This window comes from Peromyscus leucopus, chromosome 2, assembly GCF_004664715.2.
Source record: "Peromyscus leucopus breed LL Stock chromosome 2, UCI_PerLeu_2.1, whole genome shotgun sequence".
Classification (NCBI taxonomy): Eukaryota; Metazoa; Chordata; class Mammalia; order Rodentia; family Cricetidae; genus Peromyscus; species Peromyscus leucopus.
The window spans coordinates 143646015-143670251 of record NC_051064.1 but is presented as its reverse complement, the minus strand read 5'-3'; positions in this window follow the sequence as shown (position 1 = coordinate 143670251).

Genomic DNA, 24237 nt, shown 5'->3' with positions numbered 1-24237 from the left:
AGAACAGGGGTGAATGTGTTTCACTGACTATAACAAGTTGCCACAAAGAACATCTTAGGTCCTTTGAGGTAGGAAAATAGAATCCTACCAGGTGCCTAAATATTGGGAGAACTAGCCAGTCATGAGGTTAATCCCAACGTTATGGAGGCTGAGGTAGAAAGTTTGTACATTCAGACGAGACTGAGATACTTAGTGAGACCATGTCATTGTGGCAAGACAGCAGTGGGGGACGAGAAACCTTCAGTGAGGGATCACACTGTGCTGACTGACACATGCTGATGGAATTCTTACACAAGCTTCAAGCTTTCCCAAGCAGAAATGTCAAGGCCAGTGGCATGAGCCAGGCAGTTACCATGACCAAAGCCACCTCTCAGTTCTCACCACCACCACCACCACCACCACCACCACCACCACCACCACCACCCTTGCACTCTACCTCATTTGCAGCCAAGACACTGTCTCTGCCTCCCACCAGAGTTCTAGCTACACTTTTAGAATACACACTGTGGACAGCCAATGATTCTCGAGTCAGCTGATGCAACACTTCGGTCGGAGTGCCTGACAGATGGAAGGAAAAACTCCCAGGGAGAAAATGGAAGTCTGCTTCTCTGCTTTTCTTCCGGAGTGTAGGAAACAGCAACAACCTGGTCCTTAAGAAAAATAACCCCCTAGTCCTCAGGCCTGTCGGCTGGCTTAATGGGAAAGCCTTTTTGCCCTCCATCCTTTATAGGGGAGGTGAGAGGTGCTGGGAGCCAGAGAAGAGCCCTTCCCTGATTCTAAATGGCTTCCTAAATGTTCTTTGGTGATTTACGTAGCAAATAACTAAAACACACAAGGAAGCTGGTAACCTCTCCTTTGATCTCGCCCACGGAGAGGACGGGGAGGAAAGGCCTCTTGGAAGACTTTCAGAAGCCACTAAACTGCTTTCTATTGATTTTACACTAAGATACTTTATCACCCTTGTTGCCTTAAAAAGAAATGAAATCTGTGTCAGAGTCTAAATAGACTTTCCTAGAAAAATCAGCCCCATGCTTCTTGGCAAACGTTGGAAGGGATGTTTATCAGCTTCGCCACATCAACTTTTGGGGGACTTTTTTTTTTTTTAACAGATGCATCTTTCCTGCCATAATGCCCCAGTCCTCGAAAGCACTGTGACCCATGTGTCAACTCCTGAGATTAAACTTCAAGGGGTCTGAATTCACATTACAGAGTCCCTTGTCCAGTCTCCTTCCTGCACACCCAGGAAAACACCACTGGGAGATGTCAGCAGCTTGCACGTGTCTACTGAGTACACAGGGGGCAGACCCCAAGTTCAAATCCAACTCTGGAATCTCAGAACTGTGGTCAGTGTTGAACTTCCAGTGCCCGCATCACCACATGTGATCCAAAATGTCAGCAGCTTTATCTGCTGTCCCCAGAGGAAGGGGTGGGACAGGAAGGGCTATGTAGGTTCCTTCTTCATTTCTATTTGGAAGGTCAGCTCTCCTGTTTGAAGAAATTCAATACATAGAAACCCTAGCCTACAAATCTCATCAATCATAGAGATCTTTCATTTCATGAAAGGGTTCTATGTAAGGAAAGACCTAGATTCTAGTCCTGACCTTGTCTGTGGCCGGCTACTATCTGTGAACTACTCAGCAAATCACTCCTGGCCTGAGCATCAGCATCGGTCAAAATCACCTTTCCCTGCCCTTCAAGCAGAGCTTAGTCTTTGAGTGGATTACAGAAACCAATATTAAAAGTTCCTTCCTGGGATGCGCTTTTTGGTTTTAAGATTTTTAAATTTTGATTCATGATTGAGTGAGTGTTTATGTGTGGAAGTACATGTGTGTGGATGCATGTGCCCACATGTGTGCATGCGAAAGTCAAAAATCAACCTCAAGGGTCAGTCCGCAAACATCTTCCACCTGTCATTTGAAACAGCATCTCTCACTGGCCTCGATCCATACCAAATAGGCTAGGCAAGCTAAACAATGAGCAACCATGGATCCACCTGTCTCTACCTCCCGTGGTGTTGCTGGATCCAGGTGCACACCCTTGTGCCCAGCTTTTTACAAGGCTCTGAGCAGCCCATCTCAGGTTCTCATGCTTGAAAGGCAAGTGCTTTACCAACTGGGGCATCTCCTCAACCAATTAAAATCTGATTTTATAATAATTCATATTTACAAAAAGGGCATAAAGAACTCCATAATAGACACCCATTAGACTGAGGATCTAAACCATGAGAAGGCAGGTGAAGCCCTATCTCCATTACCAAGCCAGGCCATCCCCATCTTTGCACAGCACCCCTGTCTTTGGCCACCACCCCAGAAGCAACTCCTACCCGGAATTCAGTACTTTGCACCTCCACACATCTCTTGATCATTTCTCAACATATGTTTAAATCCACAAATAATAAACAGTTCTGTTTTGCATATCATGAATAGACAAGTGGGGCAATTCGACAGGTTTCCTTCTGGGATTTGCTTTTTAGCTCCTTGTTCTATGAAGTCTAGAGCACACTGTGCTGGCACATTGGCCATAGCGGTCTTTCCTTCTCACTGATGTAGTAATCTACACTATTTCATGCAGTGGAGACAGTGAGCCCGTTTGTGTCCTCTTAGGGGTGGCAACCAGGGAGATTCTGACTTTCCACTGTTTAGCAGCACTGCCCTGAGCATTCCTTCTCTATCCCCAGCACACAGTGTGAGGGTGAGGGGCATGTTTTCCAGGGTACGGCACAAGGGTAGGATGGCTGAGTACTAAGATGTTAGTACTACCTCTAACATCTGGTCTTTCTGGTCTTGACTCTTCATCATCAATATTTCCAATTATGTCTTGGGAACGTTTTACAGTTTTATCTATAACTGGTTTGCATAGGCTTTGCTTCACCCTTTAGTGTTTTTCCCTTGTTATCATCAATGAAATTAATTTTTGTGTACCGATATTTTCTTATTCACTTATTTATTAGCGATTTTGAGACAGTCTCTCATAGCCCAGGCTCACATCAATCTTTGTTGCCAACACTGGCCTTCAACCCTGATCTTCCTGCCTCTACCTCCCAATTGCTAGGATTGTAGGCATGCACCACCATGCCTGGCTTGTCCACTGAGCTTATAGAAGAGCACACATGCTGATCTCCCTTGTTCGCTTTCATCATTCTTCAGTAGCATCCACGCTGTTCTCTTTGTAGATAATCAGATTCATGTTGTTTTCCAAATCCTGCGGTGTTGGCTGCCTGTTCACCATCTCTCCCTCTCTACTTCTTTCTCATTAGCAGAATCTAGAATTCTGGCTAAAAATATTCAATGGTCCAGTCTCCTTGAATCTAGGAGAGGGCAATGCATGAGAAACAATTCAGGAGAGAGGGATGGGGCAGGCATAGGTCTGAGTCTCTGGAGATGAAAACCCAAATAAGAGGCCAAGCTGTGAGAATAGAGGACTTCTGAGACTCGTCCTTATTTATGTCTATAGCTGAGTCATAGGACATCACTGATCAGAGATGGATTGTGTTCATTTCTCATCTAATGAACATGTAATTAGTCAACTTTTCACTACTGTAGCAAAACACCTGAAGCAGACTACTTATCAAGAAAGTATGTTTGTGTAGTTCAGTGTGGGGTGGGTGAAGTACACGTTGAGTAGCTTTGTTTCCTTGACATCTGGTACAGGAAACAGATGGCATTATATTAATTATATTACAGTGGGAGTATTCAGGAGCCAGGAACCTCATTTCAACCTGTGAAGCAGAGAGTGGGAAGGACTAGACTTGTTCCTTTCATAACAACCTTCTCTTGAGAACAGCCACGGGATTACTGGAAAAATACTTTCATCCCTTCCAAGGCCACACCCCTGATATTATAAGGACCCCTGAAAGGTTTGAGGATGGAGTTCAAGGGGGATACTAAGACAGATTACTGGGGATTGAGGAGTTTATTAGAAGAGTTTTTAGTGCCATGGATGGACAGACAGAGAGAAAACAGCATGGTGGGGACACTGAGGAGAGTTCAGATCCTAGCACTAGGGACTGAGAGCATGGCCAAGGCTCTGAAGAGAGGCCCATGTGGCAGGAGTGGATGGGAGAGGTTTCACAGCATAAGACTTCATCCAGACTCTCTGGTTTACAGACAGCAGTCAGGGAAGGAGAAGGGGGCAGGATCAAGGCCACCAATGTCCCTTTTGATATAAACTCACTTCCTAGGAGAGTATCTTGTCACATGAGAGTCTGTTAGGTGACTTCTTCCATGGTCCATAACTCTTTGGAACCTCATCCACTATGGTTTGAACATGTCCTCAAGTCTCTTGTTTTGGAAAATCTGTCCTTACTGAGGTCCAGATGAACTTTCACTGTTCTCTATGAAGGATCAGTCTTTGGAATTCACTTGGTGTTATGTTAGCTTTTCTAAGGAGTCATGAACAGGCATCTACTTACCCCAGTTAACTTTTCTGGGGAGTCATCAACAGGCATCTACTCACCCAGAGCACCAACAAGGAATGAAAGGAACAGCCCCACCAAAATCCAACCTGGAGGGCCAATGACTTCATCTAGCTTCTATATAGATCATATGGGAGGGTTTATTTAAAGGGGTATAGCGGGACCCCAAAGTAACTGCGTAACCACAAAGACCCAACCCATGGATGACCCCATGGAAGCTACATCATAGAGACACCTGCCATTTCAGTTCATCTAAAACCTCCCAAGATCACTTGCAACGAGAGGAACAGAAAGGAGCCTCAGGTGACAGTCCTATGACCCATTCTATTAATGTCCACAGCCCCATCATCATTAGCACCAACCTAGCTATCATTGTATTGTTCTGCTCGATGGGTTGCCATGGCTACAGGGCCAAGATCTCAGTTCTAACGTGGCAATGATATAGTCACATTATACCCAGAAGAAAATGCTGTGCAATAGTTAAAATGACAGAAAACAGAAGAAGAGTTGACTTGGTTTTATCTCCCTGTTTGGGGGAGGTTCAGGTCTGTCTCTGATCTCTAGTAAAATCTACACGTCTTTATACTGAACTTGCCAACATCAATCATGCCTCTTGGTACCAAGATGGCTCCCATCCTCAGCAAGCATGGCCTTGGCCCTCTTGCCTGGTTTCCTGCTCTTATTTTTTCCCCTTTCAGGAATTCTCTCACTCTTTTTCAGGCTCAATGGCATCTGAGAGGATGCTTGTTGTATCTTGTCCAGCATTTCCAGATGTTAGGTTGTGTTCCAGATGTTAGGATGTGTGTTAACTCTCCCCTCCTCTTGGTACTCAGGACTTAGAGACAACCCGACTGCAAGCACACACTACGATCTACTCGTCAAGTCCATGGCATGGGACCTTTCCCAACTTCTAAAACCTAAAAGTGGGAACCCCCCTCCATTGCCTCATTGCCTGAAACACTCTTCAAAACCCTCATCATGTCCGTTGTCTGTCTGTGACGTTAGAACTCAGTTCTGACAAATCTCTTACCCCCAAATAAAATCCTTGGGTCAAGCAAACTAGTTTAGTGAGTAAAGTGTTTGCCATTAGACCTGACAACCTGAGTTTGATCCCTGGGACCCACGTAGGAGGAGGAGAGAACCAACTCCAGCATGTTGTCTTTCTACCCCCACATATACCCTATGTCATGTGTATGCATGGGCATGCACAAAATCCTACCCACACACATGAAATAAAATGTAATATAGGAAAATATTAAAAGTACAATTGACTTTAGTATTCCTCTTGAACCTTACAAACATTAAAAGGACATTTCAGAAATAAATAATTCATTAGTCCTAAATTGCACAGTGTTCTGAGTAGCATGGGAATAGCTCACTACTATCCTGCCCAGGACATGTCTGGTGTATCCATGCTGTATGTACTACCCACCTGGTAATCACTTGGCAATAGCCCAGTTGTCAAATGAACTGTGGTCATATCACAGGGCTTATGTCCAAGTACACTTCATTTCACTAAATAAGGCCCCCACAGGACAACAGTAGTTATAATGGACACTTTTTTTCTGGGCCAAAGAGAGGCCACAAAGAGCATTTTTATGTGAAAGGTAAAATCTTACCACAGGGGTGTATGCATGCATAGGATTCAGCATTATCTATGGTTCCAGGAATCCACTATTGGTCTTAGAATGTGCCATCTGTAGGTAGGGTGGAGGAGACTACTGCAATGCACAAGAGAATGGAACAAAAAAGAACCTTCCCCAGGAGTATCTAGAACATTTGACCTAAGGCTTATAGATCGAAAACCCAGTCAGGAAGAAAACTGGGTGGAATTGTTCCAGGTAGAGGGCTCAGCCAACACAAATACTCCAGGGATGGGTGAATACCAGCATGTACCTGGAAGCAGGACAGTGGGCTTGGAGCAGAGGGTTGCATTTTTAAATGTTTCTGTTTTGCTTCTTCCCAAGGTGCCAGAGAGCCAGCCGTGGGTACCACATGCTTCTCCCTACTGAAGGGAGCCTGGTTCAGACTTGGGAAACATTTAAATTGTGATAATTATTTTTAGAATAAGTTAATTAGAATTAGATAAAGTCTGAACAGCCTGCTCCCCCTACACACACACACACACACACACACACACACACACACACACACACACACACACACACAAAGCATAACAATAATATGAGAGATATTAATAACATAATAATAGAGAATTCAGTCTTGACTTGATCTAGGGATTAAAACCATGGACAGCATTGTTCTCAGGAGCCAGCAGGGCTCTGGACAGCATGTCAGATTACAGTGTTTCTTCTTCATCCTCCAGTCTGTATTCTGCCATGGTGATGACAGAAGGGACAGGTAATTGATGCTCTTCAGTGCTACATTGCTTTATTGGTGGCTGAGATACGAGAGGCCTGGATTGTTGCTCCACACTGCAGAGGACATCAGAGAAGAGACTTTTGAGTCAAACATAGTGAAGGAGGTGGATATTCACAAAACCAAGTAACAAAGTCCCAGGTGATGGGAACAGCCTGAGCAAAGAAGGAATGAAACAGTGTGGCTGGGTGCAGGACCCAGGATGGTGGGGTTTGGAATCTGTCTGTTTGACATGGCTTCTCATTTACAGACTTCATAGCATAATGGATCTGGGGCTTGAGAAATGGCTCAACAGTTAAGAGTGCTTATTGCTCTTGCCGAAGACCCAAGTTCAGTTCCCAGCACTCACATAGCAGCTCACAACCACCTATAACTCCAGGTCCAGGGGATCTGGACCTTTCTTCTGACCTTTGCAGGTTCTTGCATGCACACTGTGCAAATAAACTCACACAGGCACACACATACAATTTGACAAATACATGCATGTTTTAAAATAAATAAATAATCATGGACCTGAGTCCCAGGGCACTGGCACCTGTTGAGACATCCAGGTTCTTGGGCACTGGATTAAATGAGTGACACATGGCTAGACATAGAAATAGAGTCACTTTATGACAAAATGGAAAGTGCTATCAATGTAGGTGGGCTAGTGTGCCCCAAAAGTGCTGGGCCACAAGGCACATGAACCTTTATACATTATATATATATATATAACCTCCCCAGTGTATGCTTATTGCGAGCCTTTCTCGAGCATGCTCTGTTTGTTACTTGAAGGTCAGATGAGGAAGGGTGGAAGGGTGGCCATTATTTCTCTGCCAACTGGATTCTTTTAGGTGTGAGTTGGTTTTTTTGGGGGGTGTGGAGATAGGGTTTGTCTGTGTAACAGTCCCAGCTGTCCTGGAACTCACTCTGTAGACCAGGCTGTAGGTGTGAGTCTTGATGTAGTTCTCTCCAGTATCTAATCTCCTATCACAGGAGGCCTGGGAAGTTCCTGGACCCCTCAGCTCCAGATATCTTTGTCCCATGGGAGCAGATCTCTACTCTGCCCTCTTGTGCCCCTTGGCAGTCAACTGCCAGTTCATCCTCAGCACAGATGGCTTCCTCCAGGAAGGGACCATGAGGTCCTGCCTTTGCAGCACCTTCCACCAGGTTGAAGAGACAGCGTCATCTCTTGCCATCCATTGGTTCTAGGACTTCACCAGTACCAAAATTCAAGATGCTCCAGTTCTCTCTACAACATGGTATGGTACTAGTGTGGAACCTCCATACTATCCAGGGTGACTTTCAATATCTACGGCATCAGTGTTGGGGACATGGTTGCTCTGCTCTATTCTTCAGGGTCTGATGACAAGAAAACCATCTCCACATTTAATCCAGATTCAGCTTTGTTTTGTTTTGTTCTCCCAAATAGTTCCTGGTTGACTCTGCTGATGTGGGCCTCCTGATGTGTGAGGAGAATTCCCAGAAGGTGATTATCAGGATCTGAGTTCTAAATAGGTTTGGGCCAACATTAATATCATTATTTATCAGTGGTGTGTCAAATGTTTGCGGAGATCAAGCCTAGATGCCTGACTAGGATGGGACAAGGGAGCTGGGTAAAAAGGGATGAGAGTCTCCCTCTCTCTCCCTCCCACCCTCCCTTCCTTCCTCCACTCCACCCCCATCTTCCCTCTTACTTATTCCCTCCTCCCCTCCTGCCTGTCCTTGTGGGGACCCCACTCTCAGGATCAGATGGAAATTCTTCAGCCCTAGGGATGGCTGTTCCTTCCCCCCCAGGTCCTGCCCCGGCCTCCCCAGCACCCCCTCCTTCTGCTCCTCATCTTCAACCACAGGCCCCTCTCTCCACCCCCTACCCCATCATTTCTGCTTTGTTCACACTTCTCTGCTCCCCAGAAATATCACTTTATCCAGCAGTCTCGCTGGTTGTAAATTGAATTGCAAGGAGATCAGCATAAATCTGAAGGCGCATTTGCGTCAGTTACATCATGACTAGACAAGCCTGAGGCCCCGGGAGGTCTCCGCTTATAAGCCCCACTACCCTTTGGCTATGAACTTGCGACCCATCGCTCAGTATCTACCAAGCCCACATCTGAGGGACCCACACCAGTCAGAGATCCCACCCAGGCTTTAATTAGGATGGCAGGCCACTGGTGACACTGGGAAGGACGCACCTTCCCCCTTTCTTGCCACCAGGAGCCATTAAGGAGGTACAGCTCCCTTTGTGAAGCCTCTTGTGACTCTCTTGGATGGGAGGAATCAAATTAAACCCTGGAGAGGATTTGGGCTGCCTCTATTTATGTAGCTGAGTTCCACACAAATCTAATATTCTGTAAAGATGCTAAGCTCTGCGCAATTGTGTGCCTCGCGCCCTGTGCAAAGGCACTCATAAATATCTGCTGGCTGCTTGGTTACAAATAACAACAGCACCACTCTGGCAACTGTGTAGTGTCATCTGCTCAGAGTGTTTGTTCCTTTCTAGGTCAAGGCCTTCCGTATGTTGATAATGGCCTGGGTGAGGCAGCTGGTAGGGAGACAGAGCGAGCAGGCATAGACGCTTCCCTGTCTGGCCTTCAGGTTCACAGCCAGTGAAAGACAGCACACTCCTTCACCGCCGATGTTTAACCACTGACGGAGGTAGGCACAGGTGTAATAACCCAGGCCTGAGGGAAAGAATTAAGGCTACCTGGAGCCCTGCTCACTCCTTCCCATCCCAGGGGATGGCAAACATCCCGTGTCTCTGTCCATGGCCATCAGGGAAAGTTAAGCCGTCTTCATTCTCTTTAAATGTTCCCAATATGTTTGAGTGCTCTTGACCAAGATTTCTAGGACTTGGTTCAAAGCTGAAAACCTGGATTATTCCTCTGGAGCCCCTTCAATTTAATTTAATTTTTAGATTAGAAATGGCTAAGGATAGACATTGCTGGCTACTTTCAGCCCAAGAAATCTAAGCTGTGTGTGTGTGTGTGTGTGTGTGTGTGTGTGTGTGTGTGTGTGTGTACCAGAACACATGCATGTGCACAGGCATATACATGAGGATGTCAGAAGTCTTCCTTGGGTGCTCTCCACTTTATCTTTTTGAGACATGGTCCCTCACTGAAACTGAAACACTCCATCTCAGCCACAACAAGCCAAGGGATCCTCCTGTCTCCACCTCCCCAGGGCTGGAACGGCAGGCATTCACCTCTGCTCCTGGCTTTTTCCTCCGGGTCCTGGGGATCCAAACTCAGTCACACTTGCACATTATCCACTTTATGGCTGAGCCGTCCCCTGCACACAAGCAGGGCTTCTTGGAGGAAGCAGCACTTCTCCCATCCTGATGGCTGCTTGGGAGTTTGTCCTGAACAGTTTCTGTGACTGACAGCCCAGGCCAGTAACCAGACCCCAAGAGGGTAGTGTCCCAGGCAAGAGGACTGGAGGGTTACCTGTAGAGGATAGGATAGGATACCTGGGCCCTGTCTCTGCACCCACTGCCTTCTCTTCCCTTCTGCCAGGGTGCCTGCTCTGTTTTCCAACCACAAAGGGCGCCAGCATCAAGCAGTGACTTGTGGGTTGCCAGGGAAACAGCTTCCTGTGTTTGCTGGTAGAAACTTGTCTCTGGTGTGTAGCAGGTGGGTCTAAGGAGCCAGGGCTGTCTACATTCTCTCAGGGAGATCTGTTCCTATCAGAAAAGCGGCAGGAGAGCCCTGAGAGAGCCTTCATGCAAAGTTGGGCATGAGCATCCTGGGGGTTGGAACCAGACTCAGAGTGGCTGGACAAGAAAAAAAAATAGTAATAATGAGACCCAGTCAAGAAGAAAGCCTCTTTACAGACTACTTATAATGAGTCAGGCAATGGTTTAATCCCCTTAAGGTGTATTACCTAATTTAATGCTCTGTCAAGGGCACCAGCCACAGGGCTTCAAGGCAGGTCCAGGAATGGAAGTGACTGGATGGTGCTGCTCTGTGGCAATGAGGCCCATGGGGAAACTGAGGCTCAGTTTTTCCAAGACAAGGTGAAATGTGAATGCATAAATGAGAACTTCCTAATTCCTAAATCCTGATGACAAGTAGGAGAACCACATTTAGCCCATGCAGGTAAGAGGTACCGCATCAGGGTACAGCGGCAGGTTCTCAGCCACCACTTTGTGTCCATGGCCCTGGTGCTCTGCAGGGGAGAACACGGCTTCTGTCTCTCTGGTGAGGATACACACTCTCCAAGTACATATACCACTGGCCAAGGCCACGAGGCCAGTGAAGAGGCCACTAGCACTCTCGTGTCCATGACCTGAAGCTTGGCTCCTGAGTGTGGGGCCCTCCCTACATGCTGATTGCCAACCATGGTCCGTCTGGATGGAGGGGACACAATACCGAGCTCCCTCACTCTCAGAAGCTGTCAATGAATCTGCAGTCAGGCTGGGTCCTGTCGGTGTGGGACTCCACCCCAGGGGCTTTGTGAAATGCCAACACCTGGGCCTCATTTCTGGGCTCTAACTTAATTAGCTTGGAGCAGGTCTTAAACACCAGTGTCCTGGGTTTTGTTGTAGTTTATTTGAGACAGGGTCACACTGTGTAGCCCTGGCTGGTCTGGAACTCATGTAGACCAGGCTGGCCTCAGGCTCACAAAAGCACTAGTGGTTTTTTGTTTGTTTGTTTGTTTGTTCTGTTTTGTTTTTTTAAAGGCATCCTCTGTGAATCTAGTGTACATCCAAGAATGGGGTGACAAGCCCTCAGTCAAACTTCTGGGATAAAGATGATCCAGGTGAAAGGTCAGGAGCCAGGCTGGATCTGGTTGGCAATCTTGCCATGTCACACACCCCAATCCTCAGAGCCCTTCTTCACATCCATGAGGGGGATGGTAGCCAATCTACTGGACTCTCACGAAGAACAGGTGTGGGTGGTAGCAATGCCAGGTGGCATGCATGCAATGAGCATTCAATAAAAGCCATGTGGACTGAAGAGACGGCTCAGTGGGTAAACATGCTTGGTGCACAGATATGAGGACCTGAGTCTGGATCTCCAGAATCCACTTTCAAAAGCTGGACACAGAGGGTGGGGGGGGGCACATCTTTAATCCCAGTACTCGGGAGGCAGAGACAGGTGAATCTCTGAGCTCAAGGCTAGTCTGGTCTACAGAGTGAGTTCCAGGACAGCCAGGACTACACAGAGAAACCATGTCTCAAAACAAAACAAAAAAATTTCAAAGCTGAGCACAGCAGTGTGCACCCATCACCCTAGCACAAGGAAGATGGAAACATGGATCGCTGAGGCTTGGTGGTCACTCATCCCAGGTCCCAGCAAGAGATCCTGTAGCACGAATCTTAAAAGTCTTATTAATAAAAACAAACCCAGAGCCAGTTATTGGGGTGAATGCTGGAAGATCAGAGAGGCAGAACAAGCCACAGCTTCCTCATCTCACCAATTCCTCAGCTGATCCTGTTTCCTCAGACTGGATGCTTCTGTGTCCTTATCCAAATGAATCTCAACTGAACTGTGCTGCTCAAAGCCTAAAAGCTTAACCAGGCTCCAGTTCCTAGTTTTCATGCCTTATATACCTTTCTGCTTTCTGCCATCACTTCCTGGGATTAAAACCATGCCTGGCTGTTTCCAGTGTGGCTTTGAACTCACAGAGATCCTCCAGAAGGTGAGGATTAAAGGTGTGAGTGCCACCATTCTCTGGCCTCTATATCTGTCTAGTGGCTGTTTTGTTCTCTGACCCCAGATAAATTTATTAGGGTGCACAATATATTGGGGGACACAATAACACCACAAGATCCTGTCCCAAACACTAAAGTAGAAGCAACTGGTGAAGACACCTGATGTCAACTTCTGGTTCACAAACACAAGTGTATACATGTGCACACATCCATACATACATACATACATACACGCACATACCACACACACACACACACACACACACACACACACACACGCACGTGGGCACAGGAAGTCAGGCTTCAGCTCTGCTGGCCTCTGGTTTGGGCCACACCCATATGGGAGCAAAGAGCAGTAATCCCCTTGAGGACTTGAGCTGTTCCCCCGTATCACCCAGGTACACTACCTCATGTCAATCCATAGCTCAAATGTTGGGGTACTCATCCAGAGGGACATAGCAGCTCCCCTTACAGAAAGAACCACCTTCCACAGGAAAATATCTCAAAATCCCTCTCTACACATCAAGTCAAAAAGAATATTGACAGGCATCCCCCTGGAATATTCAACATGTCTCCCCAACACCACCAAGTTCATACATTTGATTTGAAGAATCCAGAGGCCATTTAGAGGAAAACATATAGAAATATTAATCCAGTACTTGAGGTTTCTAGAAAGATCTGTATTAGAATCCACATTTCCATGAGCAGATGATCCAGTAAAATAAAGATCAAAACACTGTCATGTGGTGTCACTCGCCAGGGTGAGCTACCTGGTGGCCTCCGTCCTGCTTTCCAGACCCCAGCTAAGCTTACTTCGCTGCTGCTGGCTACCGGCGTCCACACCGTCACAAGTCAGGCCAGAACCACCCAAACCAAATACAACATCTTTGAAGACTGAGAAACATCAGCGCCCTTTCTGTAACGAGAAATCCACAGACTGTTTAAAGGACAAAGAATTTATTAAGGGGAAAACTCACTGTACGGAACAGAATTGACACAGGTTCTGGAACGGTGTTCCGGCCACCTGGATCAGTCCTGCATCCAAGTCCCATGAGGTAGCCAAGGGAGAGATGCTTACATGCATCTCAGGTCTTAAGAGGTCACCAAGAGGTCATGCCCCAGGGGCATGTACTTCAAGGTCATAGGCAGGTAGTGCAGTAGCGTGCTGCATCTCTAGGGGCGGCACTTTAAGGTCATAGACAGAAAAGCTACCCACTACATCTCCCCCTTTTGTCTAAATAAGAAAGTCCGAACCTAATACAAAACTATATACAATAGGAACTATTGCTAAGTGTTGTCCAGGAGAGGGGACAGGTAATAACCTAAACAAAAATAGAATTACAACCAGCAAGAACAACATCAAACAAGAGACACATACTAAAATCCAGGGACGTCCAGAACATAGGTAAATGGCATATTACCGAGATTACTCCAAAAGCTGTATATCCTAAAAAAAATCTAACCTTAGTATCTAAATGTTCTTAGCTAAGATCATAACTGTAACTATCTCATCTTCAATCCCATCAAAGACCTGAGAAGAAACTAATACCTGAGAAAACCGAAAATGCAAGCCAGCAATTGCTCCATGTATGCTGTGGAATAATCCTCCTGTACACTGTGTAATTATACTCTGATTGGTTATTAAAGAAGTTGACTGACCAATAGCCAGGCAGGATAAGGTTAGACAGAAAAACCAAACAAAGGAGGGGATGAAGAATTGCAGCGTTGGGAGAGAGATGCGAGCTAGCCACCCAACAAACAAGATGCCAGAGGACTGGTAAAGCCACGAGCCATGTGGCAATACATAGATGAAAAGAAATGGGTTAATTTAAATATAAGAGCTAGTTAATAACAAGCCTAAGCTAAGAGCCAGGCATTTTGTAAGTAATATAAGCTTTTGTGTGTTTATTTGGGACCAGGTGGTCAGGACAGAAAACTCCACTTTCATTTACACATGTGACTTTGCCTAGCTTTTCTTTATGTGACTTCTGGGGATAAGACTCAGTTCCTCATTAACCAACTGAGCCATCTTCCCAGACCACTTCTGCCTTCTTATGAGGCATCACATCTACAAAGACTGGAAATGCTGTTGAAATTAAAATTTAGGTGACATCTGAGCAACATTCATATAAAATCAATTGCACTTGAGGGCAATTATGCACATGGCAATTCATGATGTCACATTGGAGGCTGAAGCCATCCATGGTAAGAGTATTTATGCTACAGACGTTAGTGGATACCATGAGTTAAGACTTTTTGTGACCAAGGGCAGTTGTTAAACATGTGCAGCCTATTACTCAGGCATATATGCATAAAAACTGAAATATTTAATGTGGGCTTATGGAAGCATGAACATAGATCATTTTAACCTGAACTAATTCAGCCAAGGGAAAATTTTCTGTGTGTGTGTGTGTGTGTGTGTGTTGTGTGTGTGTGTGTGTGCAGACCAGAGATCAATATTAGGTGTTTTATTCAATAGCTTACCTGCCTTAATTTTTGGGAAAGGGCCTCTGTTCTGACTAGCTTTAACTGTGTGTCAGCTTGTCACAACTTAAAGTCACTTGGGAAGAGAGTCTCAATAAGGATTGTCTACACTGGGTTGGCCTGTGGGCTTGTCTGTGGGGGATTCTAAGTTAATTGATGTGGGAAGACCCAGTGCACTGTGGGCAGCACCATTCCCTAGGCAGGGGCATCAGAGTTATATGAGAGTGGGGAAGTCAGGCTGAGCACAGGGAAGCAAGAACTGGACAAGCATTAATTCCTCTCTGCTCTTGATTGTGAACATGATGAGGCCAGCTGTCCCCAGCCCCTATCATGTGACTTCCCTTGAATGATGAGCTGTACCTGGAATTGTGAGCTAGAGTAAACCCTTTCTAAGTTACTTTTCTATTAGGGTATTTTATCACTACAACAGAAATGAAATTAGGAAGGTCTTTTTGCTGAATCTGGAGCTCCCTGATTTGACTAGATGGGATGCCTAACAGGCTCCAAGCCAGAGCAACACAGGGAGCTTCAAGGCGTGCCTCCCAGCATCCCATTTCTTCCTGCTAAAGTTTGTCTCCCAAAGGTTCTACCACAGCGCCCCCACCTGGGGACAAAGTGTTCAAACATCTGGGCCTGTGGGGGACATTTTATTGTACTTCCAAACGGTAACACACTGTGTAGCTGATTAATGATTGCATTCCCAGATCCTGCCCTGGGGCCTGACATTCAGCAGAGAGCTGGTGACTGGTTGGCTCCAGAATCAGAAACCAACAAGAACACTAATAATAGTACTTGACCTTCAGAAGCCCCTTCCATTGGAAGCAAATGAACATTACAAATTTAGCTGGCTCCGTGGAAGCTGCCAAACCTGATATCCCAGTGGAAATCGTTCTCCCAGGCTCCGGTACCAGTCTCACCGACGTCAGAAGGGAAGAATTCCTTCCGAGTTTCAACTTCTACAGTGTGCAGCAACATGACCAAACTTAGCCGGCCTCCTTTTAGCCTGGATGTGACTGATGGACCATCCCCACTGACTTCCCAGAGAAAGCCCCGCCCTTCTCCTGGATGGTTCAGGTTTTATCCACAGTTCTTTTCAGTACCAATTCCCAACAGGACAAATGCCACTGTGTCACCTTGTTATGCTAGGTACCCCAATGAGGCACCCGTGGCAAAATGCAAAAGGTAAATAGACAAGGAGACATAGCCGCGACTTCCATCATGTGTTGGTGTCCAGCATGCCCAACACTACCACCACCGCCTCCCCCAGAGAGGCAGGTAAGCAGTGTCCTTGTTTTTACTGCTTGTCACCCATCTGCCCCCGAGGATATAGGCAAAGGTTGATGTTTGTCAAGAGAGCCTAGATAAGCCAGCCACTAGGTAAACACCACTCGGCAGTATAGACAGACTTTCTGTGTATCTTCTCAGCAGGACTTCATTCAGGTCTTATTCTTCATAAACCTGGAGCCATGCCCTGTGTCTTGGCCAGTATTCAGCAGACAATCCTGAGCCCCAGGCTGCGGCACTGTAAGATATGAGGTACACACAGGAAGTAGCTCTAAAGGTATGTGAGGGACACACAAGAAGCAGCCCTGAAGGGTGAAGTGTACACACAGGAAGGGGCTCTGAAAGGCATGAGGATCTCACAGGAAGCAGCTCTGAAAGGTCACAAGAAACACATAGGAAGCAGTTCTGAAGGTGTGAGGCTCTCACAGGAAGCAGCTCTGAAAGGTCACAGAAGGGCTGAAAGCATAACACAGGAAGCAGCTCTGAAAGGTCACAAGAAACACATAGGAAGCAGTTCTGAAGGTGTGAGGCTCTCACAGGAAGTAGCTCTAAAGGTCACAAAATACACACAGGAAGTAGTTCTGAAAGGTGTGCAGCACACAGGATACAGCCTTGAAGGGCACGTGCTTTCTGACCCACGATCCTCTGTGTGCCAGCGCCCATCCTGGGGCATCTAGCCTGGGGCAGGCTCTCTGAGGGAGGACCCTTTGGTGCACAACGCAGCAATGTATCAAGTAAGCTCAAGGTGAAAGATGGTTTAGACAAGGCATGCATGGATTCAGGGGAGCAGAGATCAGGACTCTCCTCATCTTTCCTCTTCCCTTCTCACCTCCTCCCTGCCTCCCAGCTTTCTCAGATAACCTACAGCCAAAATGATTGCTCAAGTTACACTGAGATCTTTCAGCACAAGCACCGCCTTGAACCAGAAATCCCCTTTATAGCTTTTGTTCCAAAGGGGTTCTGATTGGCTCAAGCCAGTTCCATGGGCCTCACATTTCCAATCAACTGATCATGGTCACTGACTGGCTGGAGCTGGTCCTCCTCACACCAGAGGCACAGGAAGGAAATGTAGCTTTATATAGATATGTGGTAGTCAGTGCATGCTAAATGAATCAACTCACCAACTAAAGAGCCATTTCCCCTAAAATAGAGAAGAAATAACAGCTGGGGATGAATCAGTGGCATCCCCATTCCTGGAAGCAGGTGTCCAAGTCCATCCTTTAGGGCAGCCAGGTTCACACTCTGTAGCTGGCTTTTTCCTTTAAGCAACCAACCAAGCCCCCATATAATGACCTGGAGACTTATCACTAGTTATGAATGCTCAGCCTTATCTTAACCCTTATTTTAATCTGTTTCTCTTTATCTGCATTTTGCCTCAGGGTTTTTTACCTTTCTTTCTTGTTTTCTTTCTTCCTTTCTTTTTTCTTTCCTTCCGTACATCTTACTTTCATTGCTTCTTGTGTCTGGATGGTAGCTGCCTGGATTCTGGCCTCAGGCATGTCCCTCTCTTTCTCTCTCTCATTCTCGCCTCCTTCTTCTCTCTCCTAGAATTCTCCTCCTACTTATTCTCCCTGCCCACCAGCCCCATCCCTCTCCTGCCTAGCTATTGGCCATTTAGCTTTTTATTAGACCAATCAGGTGCCTTAAGCAGGCAAGGTGAAACAAATGCAACACATCTTTACATAATTAAACAAATGTAGCATAAACAAAAGTAACACATCTTTACACAGTTAAGGTAATATTCCACAGCACCTCTGGGATTTTGTTTAAGCCATTGATGGTATGAGGTAGAAAACTGGCATGAAGTACCTCTGGTGACAGATGTTCCATTTCTTGGACAGCAGCATCATCTGCTTCTTAGGGCAGTTGTGAAAACTGAAACATGTCTGTGAAGAAGATACCTGGAATCCTCAAGCCTGAACTGCACGGCCCAGAGTCGCAGCCACTGCCACAGAACAGCTAGATTCCAGTCCTTCTCTATTTAGAAATAGGCCCCATCCACCCCTTGCCTGGAAACAACACAGTTCTGCAGGGGGAGTCCAAAGACTTGAAATCAAGAACCAGTTCTACTTCCAACTCCTCGTGTGGGCTAATGAAGCCACTCACCTTGTCCAGGCTTCTGTGTCTCTCTTAGGCAATCTGAACTTTAGAAACAAACCAAGCCAGGAACTGGGGATAGTGCAGGGTCATGTGTTAACTCCTGTGTGGCAAAACTAGAAATCCAAATGGGCAATAATCACTCATCTACTGTGTGATGTGTGTGTGTGTGTGTGCGTGTGCTGTGTGCATATGGAACATGTGTGCAGGTGTGTATGTGTGCACCAGCACTGGGCTGGCTATGCAAAAGATCCCATAGATCTACCAGTCTCTGGCTCCTCAGTGCTGGTATTACAAGCATGCCACCACATCCAGCTTTTTCTATGTGAGTTCTAGGAATCAAACCCAGGTCTTTGTGTTTGCAAGACAAACGCCTTCCCCACTGGGCTATCCCCCAGTCCTCTGGTGAGTTTTTGTGTCTGTTTTACTCCACAAAGAGAACTTGACTCTGCGGTTATATCTTGTTTACTCTTTTAACATCAAATGCTCTCTTCCATTGGGGTGGTGAAGGTCACATTTTCAATTTATACTCCTATTGTTCTTTCTTTAAGAAATCATAAGGTGACAACATTGTGCCCCGCCCACTCCACCCCCATTTTCACTGGCCTATGAAACCCTAAGGTTGGCAATAATAATCTTCAGTCAGCGTGACCAGATTTGGAACCACATAGAATACACATCTTTAGGCATATCTCTGAAGGTGTTTCCAGAGAGATTTAATGGACAGGGAAAAAATACATCACTCTAAATGTGGATTGCTGAAGCATGGTTCTAATTAGTCTTAACAATAAAAACCTGGAGTCAGATATTGAGGGTGAAAGCTGAAAGATCAGAGAAGCAGATCAGCAACCTCTAGAAACTTCTTACCTCTATGAGTCCTCAGACCGAACAGGGGAGATTCTGTCTCCACCCACTTTATATTCCTGTCTCCACCTCACTAGTACTGGGATTAAAGGCATGAGCCTCCCAAGTGCTGGGATCAAAGGCTTGAACCTCCCAAGTACTGGGATTAAAGGTGAATACCACCACTGCCTGGCCTCTATGGTTACCTGGTGGCTAGCTCCACCCTCTGAACCACAGGCAAGCTTTGTTAGAATACAAACAAAATATCGTACAACAGATAGTACCATCCCATAAGCTGGGGTCTCAGACTGAACAATAGAAAATCAAAAAAAAAAAAAAAAAGTGAGCTGAACATTCGTCTCTCTCTGCTTCCTGATTCTGGATGCAAGGTGACCACCTGCCTCATGCTCCTGCCACCACATCGAGAGTCACTCTCAACACCACACCTCCTCAGCTCTGATGTACTGTACCCTCAAACTATGAACCGAAATAACCCCTTCCTGCCTTGGATTGCTTTAGTTAGGGGTTTTGTCATAGCGATAAAAAAAAGTAACAAATGTGGCAGATGAAATGAACTCCAAAGCCTTTGATGTTCTGACCTGATCAGTCTATGGTGAGCAAGGACAGACCTGGGATCCAGATAGCCTGGGTTTACTGAGAACCACGTCACACTGCACAGGTCACCACCCTCCTCACCTGACACATGGAGGTTGTAACAGTACCTAAAGGACAGGAGGTGGCGCTGGTGTGAGAACTAAGCATGGTCAAGATCTAAAGGGCTTTGCAGGCGGCCAGCTGGAGAAAATACCCATTAAATAGTTGGCAATGGTGAGGATGGTGTAGAGGGACTGGGAAGCAGAGGAGAAAGAGAAAGGAGGAGAGAAGGAGGGGAAGGGAGGAGCTTTGTTACTGGTAGTCCCTCTTCTCTTGGTCATCTTAGGTTAACAGAAGAGACACAGCCAGGCCCTCAGTGGAAATGACAGAAACCGGAAGGTAGGGGAGTACCCTGTGCAGATCTTGTTTCCGAGTGGAAATTACATTGCCCACCGATTAAATTAAGCTTGGGATTCTCGGTATCAGGGTCCCATCTTGAACACACGCCAGGCCACCTCAGCTCCTCTGCATACTCCCAGGGGAGGTAGCACAGGCTAGAGTCCATCAGCGCCGGCTCACTTTCTGAGAAAAACTCAACCCGGGTTTCCAGGTACAGGATGCTCAGACTCTGGTCAGGTGCTCTGCAGTGGTCCAATCTGCTAAAGTGGGGGCGTGACTAAACCCCTGAGCCGTCTCAAAATACTCAAGAAGACTTGAAGAGCCGAAACCGCTGTAACTTCTTGCCAGTGGCTGACAAGAGATAGAAGAACCATGAAAAGATAATCGAGGAAGGTTAGCAACATGAGACACCCAGAACGAGCGGGGGGAGAGGAGGGACGAAGAAAATAATGACATTGGGAGTAATGCTTGTTTGGGACTGTGGTTTGATTGGTTGTTGTGGGGGTCAGGTTCTTATCCTAAAACAATCAACTGTGAGAAGAGTGGGTTATAGAACAACAACAAACAACAAATGGACCCAGTGACTGCAGAAAGAGAACAGCTCTTTCTGCAAAGCTCTAGGTACATAGATAGTCGGCGAAGGATATGGAAGCTTGAGTTCCAAAAGCCTAAAGCGCCTGGTTTGTCTCCCCGAGGGGAACCGACCCATCAAAGGCACAGTTACTTGCAGGGTAACATCTCACTCAGTCTTTGCTTAGGTGGGAGCTGGCTCCTCCAGAGACACGCGGAGACACAGGGCTGCCGTTCTGTTTGTTCAGCGGAAGATTGAAATCTTCCAGCTAATTTAGAGCTGTTCATGCTCCTAACATCTAATGTGGAAAAGGGTGAATTAGTTGTGAGCAATTGCCTGAGTCTCAAAGCATGTAAGCCCCAATCTTCACCAGAAGGCAAGTGGAAGGGAATCCATCTGAAATGTTTGGAATGCAGAAATACATATAGATGGATATACACACTGGTTTTGATTTTCTGGGCAATTGATAGTAGTTCTAAAACCACAGACATTTTGTAGCTTGACACACCTGGGTAAATTTGACTAGACCTTCACAGACTACAGGGCTGGCTCCAAAAGACCCACGTGGTCTCTTCGAAGAAGAAATAGTTCCAGAGTGGGCTGGGCAGATGGCTGATTCTGTGGGTAAACTGTTTGCTGCACAAACCATGAGGCCCGGAACTGTGACCCACACACACATGCACACACCCATTTTACAAGTCAGTGTAGTGGCACATACTGGTGGGCTAGACATCCAAGATGTCAACTCCGGATTGAGTGAGAGAGCCTGCCTCACAATAAAACAGGGGGAGCCATCGAGACACCAATGTCAACCTCTGACTTCTACACACACCCATACAGCACGCATATGCAAGCATACATACACATACACACACACACACACACACACACACACACACACACCACAATTTCTGAGTCTTATGTTGTTACATTCCATGCACGTCCTAAGCAGGTCTCTGGAGTCCCTGGTCAACTTTTCTTCTGTTAGATTTTCAGTCTTTGGGAACATTGTTGGTACTCACAGAGACGTCCATGGATTGTGGAATCATGTGTACAAGCTACAAGCAACTCATCTCTGCGTGTATTGGCTGAGTACCTACTAAGTGCAAGTGTGAGTACAAGGAACGCCCGTGTTTGTTTTCCAACCACTTGCAGTAATTGTTGATTAGGGGAAAATCTTTCCTTCTTCCTACATGTCCATATGGCAATGCCTTCCAGAGATGGCTGCTTTAATGATCAGCTGGCCAAGTCCTTGCTTGCACAGGGCTCTGAAGTATATTTAGTTAAGACAGCTCATCTCTGAGGGGATTTGTGGGAAACAGTGTGGTGGATCATTTAAGAGGCCTTACACCGAGTAGCACTTGGACACATTTGTTAAGGAGCTGGCACAGATGGACAGGGTGAGCTGTTAAATAAGAAGATGGCATTTTGAGAGCCACTGGAAGAACCTGTGGTGGCTGTTCCTGGTACAAATGCGGAGTGTACCATGCTACAGCAGGCACCAGGATATCAGCCATAGGGGTCTCCTAACCCAATAGAGACTGACCTAAGTTAGAACTGGAGACACTCTAGGTCCAAAGGTGTCTATCTAATCACAAGTGACTTCTGAGAACAGGATACACCCAGCAGTAATCCACAAGAGTTACCTGGGGTAATGGTTCAGTCAGTAAAAACGCTTGCTGTGTAAGCATGGAGCCCTGACTTTGACCCCCGGTAACTTACATAAAAAGCCAGGCACATCTGTGCACACCTGTCATCCAGAAGTAGGAAGGTGGAGGCAGGAGGATACCATGGGCTTGCTGGTCAGCCAGTGCTAGCTGAATTGGTGAGCTACTGGTTCAGTGAGGTACTCTGGCTCAAAAAAACAAGGAAGCAAGAAAATGAGGAAAATACCAGACATTGATCTCTGGACACACACACACACACACACACACACACACACACACACACACACACACACACACACGGTGGAGGGGCAACACATCCAAAGTTCACTCTCTCAGAAATTCAGGCTCCATGATCTGCAGTGGGGCCCAGGAAGACATCTTACCAATACCTCAGGAGTGTCCAGTTGATGTCCCCCTCACTCTGCACCCCCCAACCCCAGCCATTTTTTGGGAATGATTCTCAAACATACTTCCACCATGGCCTCTCTGCAGAACTCCTGGTTGGGAGAGTCCGGATATGCACCAAGCTGCCCCAGCCTATCTCAGTGAAGTCTTCCTCTCCCCGGGGTTGTCCTATGGGTAGGGTCAACCTCACCTCATGCCTGTGGTTTAGGAGCCTGCCTTATGCACCCTTCCTTCCCTGCTCTTCACTCTTTCTTATTCTCAGCTCCTCCTAGCTCCATCTCCTGAGGAGTGATCAGATCCACCCATCATCCATTCCTCTCCATCCTAACGGACGCTGACCTAGTTGAGCTGCTGTGGTTCAGCTTCGGGCCTTGTTTCCTGAAGGAGCTGCCCACATAGTCTCCCCACCTTTGACTTTGCATGTTTATATGTGACTATCAACCAACTACCTTGGTACCCAGTTGCTCTCAGAACAGAGCTCAAGCTCCCTAATGTAGCCTGTGAGGGTCTCACCTTCCTGCCCACTCTCATGCCCCAGGTTTCACCTTCCTAGTGAAAACCCCTGGGCTTGATTTTCTGTTCCTCACATTCCCTTTGTGTGGAGTGCCCTTCCCACGATTGTCTGCCAGGCGGACCTCTGCTGAAGCTAGAGATCTGGGATCAATTTGGATTTGGCCCTCGATTTCATCATCTGATTAAATCAAGGAGACCTGTCTCCTGCCTACATCCCTAGGTTTTGTTAACTGGATTCCTTTATTCCTCCACTCCTGTTCTGTTTTTTTTAATAGCTTTATTGGAAAATAATTTACATAAGGTAAAATTTACCCATCCTAAGAGCACAGTTGGATTATGTTTTGTGTAGTAGCTGCAGCACTGGATATAATTGCCGCCTGATTTCAGAACATCCCATCACCCCAGACAGAAACCCTGGAGCTACTTATAACCCCCACCTCCATTTCCTATCCTAGCCCTGGCCAGCCACAGTCTACTTACTGTGACCACAACTGCCCTTATTCCGGGCTTTGGGTGGCAGTGGGATTGTAAAATGGGTGTTCCTTTGCATCTGGCTCATTCACTGAGGGTGCTTTGGAAGTTCCTTCCTGCTTGAGCCTGTATCTGCTCTTGTTTCTTTTGTTTGCCATGCAGGAGTTCACCAGTAGGGATGCCCCATTTTACTTACTGGCTTGTCAGGGGGTGGGCACTTGGGTTGTTGGCACTTTTTAACTCTCATGAATGGTGCAACCGTGAATGTTCACATATGAGTCTTGTGGTGGTATTTTACGTTATATTTCTGCTCTTGTTTATCTCTGAAATGTCTACCTCCAAACTCTGTAGCTTAGTCACTAGCTGGTAGCACACACACACACACACACACACACACACACACACACACACAGAGAGAGAGAGAGAGAGAGAGAGAGAGAGAGAGAGAGAGAGGTCCTTCACTTTTTTTTGGCTTGGATTTATT